The sequence below is a fragment of the Octodon degus genome, unplaced genomic scaffold (genome assembly GCF_000260255.1).
Source record: "Octodon degus isolate 3935 unplaced genomic scaffold, OctDeg1.0 scaffold00118, whole genome shotgun sequence".
Lineage (NCBI taxonomy): Eukaryota > Metazoa > Chordata > Mammalia > Rodentia > Octodontidae > Octodon > Octodon degus.
Genome location: NW_004524694.1, coordinates 5,181,795 through 5,186,019, shown reverse-complemented (window position 1 = coordinate 5,186,019; position 4,225 = coordinate 5,181,795).

Sequence of the window (4,225 nt, the reverse complement as noted above, 5' to 3'; positions counted from 1 at the left end):
TGCCCTTTCATTATTATTTTACGTATTCTTCCTTTGTTACCCCATCATAGGGCAATTACATTCTGGTAATCCTTGAACTTGTCACCAAGCCACAGCACAATCCATATGAAGATGCTGTAACCACTCGCCCCTCTCATGTTTCTCAAATACCTAACGTGATACTTCAATTCTAAAAGTTCTTGCCAAAGCATTGTGGGTTTGGAAGGTCACTGGGTGTTGCTGACTCTCCTCCCAAGCTCAGAGTTGAATCAGGAGGTAGAGTCAGGTTAGAAGGGGTGGTCACTAGGGGATGACCATAAAGGTTGCTGCCCCCTCCCTCTTCTCCCCTTATTCTCTGCTCCATGGTTGATGTGCAGCAAACACCTCTTTTTCACCATTGCCTTTTACTGTGCCGCGTTGGCCGTGGGTCCAGCCCACTGTATACCAAACTGGAAAACAACACAAATATCTTCTTTTTCAAGTTGTTGGTTTCAGGTATGGGTCCAGCACAAAAGAATATAGTTAAGCAATCCAGAACTAAAATCTTCTGGATGCTTTTCATGTGTCTGGCACTAACCTAAATATTTTACTCTATTAATTCTTTGAATAATTATAGTAACCTCATGCTTCTGTTGCCATGCACATTCTCATGTGATGAAGAAATAAATGAGGAACAGTCAGATTAAATAAAAAACTCATATACCACAGCTGGTATGGTGCTGGATTATAAAGTTATACCATCTTGCTCTAAGAAAAATACCAAATACACCAGGGCTCCTTAAGCGCACAAAACCCACCTCATCCTTTCTTCTTAGGCAATCAATCCATATTTTCCTCCAGTAAGATTGCCTCTGTGGTGTCTCAGCTAGAAAATCAGTATAACAGCCAACCCCCTTGGCTCCCACCTCTGTAGCCTTATCATCCCACACAAATCATGACATATTGTCAATGAGAGTGCATTCACTTAAGGTTGTGGTTGTTTTTATCTCCACACTTTTTCCAGCTCCTTCATGTTTTGCAGAAATAAATAACAGCTCTAAAAACATTCTCTGTTTCTATCCGAGTGTTATCAAGGTAGAAGAGTCCCTATCTTTTTTCCCATGCAATGGCTTAATTAATTTTAATAAACTATTCCCACATCTTCTTGAGTTTGAACAATTTAGTGAATGGATACCCTAACATTGAAATACAAAAGTTGTAACTGTATCTTATAAGGTTCTCGTGCTTGGCTCTTTCTTTCTGAAAATCTATATCCCTCTGAGTCTAATGCATATGCAGTTATATCTAAGAAGCAGCCTGGAAATCATTTTTGACAGGTGATAATCTTGACCTGCCTCCCAGCAACTGACTCACGTGTAAATGATCCAGATCTGCTCTAAACTGATGGTTTATTTTCTATATTCTCACTGGATTTTAAACTCAACATGGCGAGAATAATCAATTTGGTTTACAACTCAATTATATATTATTGGCAACCCTTACCATTCCTCAGGCAATCCTGACAATGACTGAGTGAATGAATAAATAAATGATGATATTCTCTTGTTCCCTAAATTGTTCACATATAATTATTTTCAATAAAATTCTAAAGTTATTAAATATAAAATTTCCCCATTAATACATTACTCAAGTACTATTGTTTTGTGGATTCATAAATCTCTTCTCCAGATGCAACTCTCCCCCTGTAATGTAATAACTCAGGAGTGGAACATATTTTTATTTTATGTCTACCTTAATGCAAATTTGTTTCACAAACACTAAAACTATACTGATGTGAAATCAGTTAACATAGATATTTAAGTATCACATTATAAAAAGTGTGTCCCGTAATGATCTCGGTTCATGTTGCATGTCACCCTTGTCTGCGAGCTGGTTATGAAACCCAGCAGACAGAGTTTAGCAACTGGTACATCACTAACTTTCCATACAACATTGTCAGTTCAATTTTTCATCTTTCTATTTTCGTCATCCTTCATCTCAGTAAAATTGCCATAGGCTGCTGATCTTGAAGCAAATTTATATGAAATTCAAACATAATGAAAAATAGGAAATGATGAATGGAAAGTAGCCCCAGTCATCAATTTAGATCTTTCGCAAATAAATTCCTCAAACTATGGGACATAGACATGTATGCCTGTGGTAACAGGAGAGAAGAGACAAATTAGTGCAGCAGTGAATTGCAACTTATTAGTATCCATAGTGCACTGGAAAGCTGTAGTAATTGCTTAAATATCCTATTTAATTTCAGAAATTTAAGTCAATTTTGTCATTCAGTGTCTCCTTTTACCTACTAAAGATTTCAAGTAAATATCATTGACTTATTTTGTGTTTGTAATGAAAGGGGAATTTAGATAGATAGATAGATAGATAGATGATAGACAGACAGAAAGATAGATATGTGATTTATAAGCATGAAGTCAGACACATAATTTAGCATGTGCATTAAAACTCTGCAGGGCTCTGAGAAGGGAAAGAACTAAAACAAAAATCAACACTTCTCATTATTTCCTTTGATTCCAGTCAAGAGTCATTCTGAGAGGCTCCTGCATCCTATTCATACTGCATCAAAACACATGGAATAAATAAGCATGAGAAGAACTATAAATATTCTCCAGGCAGGAAATGTGCTTAGCAAACCAAAAGGTAGCATAGATTCTAGAAAAGAGGGCTTTAATTCAACGAGTTCTTTATATGAAAGTAAGCTTACAGGTTGACGCTGTTATTTCATTCTTTCCTCTTACTACTAGGTGTTCTAGTGCTGTCATGTGCTGAGAGTTAGGGATGGAGTGGACAGCTTGGTAGCAGTCACACACCAGTTTTCTTACTGACTGCTGTGACCTGTTATCTCTAGTAGTGGTATTCATCCACACCAAATTGTAATGTAACCTTTGCATCACATCATCGTTTCCAACAAAATATATTATGGTTCTTCTTTGTTAACCAGAAGGCTTTGATGAAATTAAAAGAAATACTCAGATGAGAAGGGGAATATGGGAGTAGGGATGAGGAAAGGAAGAAAAGGACAAGAAAAAAGATAATAGAAGAAAAATGGGAACTAAGCTTTTGAAAATAAGGAAAGGAAGAGGACTTGATGGGAGGGGAGTGGAATGGACAAAAGAAGAAGCAAAATGTATCATGTACAGGTCCAAATTTGCTATAATGAATGTGTTTGATATATAAGTGCTCTAAGATTTAGAAATAAAAGACATTTCTTTCTATTATTTTACGATTTATTGAGTAATACGGACTATTATTTATAGAAAGAGATATAGTGGACAATATAAAGGTCGCAGTACTCAATAAGAAAGCTAATTACTTTTGTAATTTATTGTAAAATAATAGAAAAACATGTGTTTTATTTCTAAATCTTGAGGAAATTTAAAGACAAAAATCTAAGACTGAGCCACATATGGTGGTGCACATCTATAATCCTAGCACTTGGGAGGCTAAGGGAAGAGGTTGCCTGAAATTTAGGCCAGTCTAGGTTCCATAGTATGTTCAAAGCTAGGCTGGAGTACATAGTGAGGCTACACCTCAAAAATCAGGCAGACAAAAACACAAAGTAAGGAATTAAAGTAAAAAAGAAAAACAAACCTTGGAATATGTCAGATCAGTGGAAAAGAAGTTTGTTGTTGTTTTATTTTTTTTAAAAAAAATTCAGTTCTTTTTGTAAAAAATTCTATCATTCCCTGATTTATATTACTGTGTTAGGAGCTCGGTAACTATGAAAGTGTAACAGTGCACATGGATGCTTGTGCTAAATTATATTTTTGTTACTGTTTAAAGAACTGTTCACTGATCTACTAAAATCACTTGAGAATAAGAAAATTTTAGGTTTATTCTTTGTTAAGAATGACTGTTAAACTCATCTAAAGAGTAAAACCTTGGTTGGTGAGCATAACTCATTCCAGAAACATGCTTGTAATCCAAAGCACTCATGTAGCAATAGAAAGTTCCCCATAAGAAATAATCCAGAGCCTTTACACAGAGCCACATCACTAGCCCTGATCTTATTTTGAGACTGGTTGTCTGAGATTACAGGTATATGCCATGACACCTGGATTTAATTAAATCATACATTAAAAGTAAGTTATGGGCTGGCAAGATAGCTCAGTAGTCTAAAGCACCTGCTTAGGCAAGTTTAGGCAAGCTCACAAACCATGGTTCGATCCCCAGCACCACATGCAGTGCCACCCTCGCCTGAACCTACCACAAAAAAAAAAAAAAAAAAAAGGTTACAGTCCAT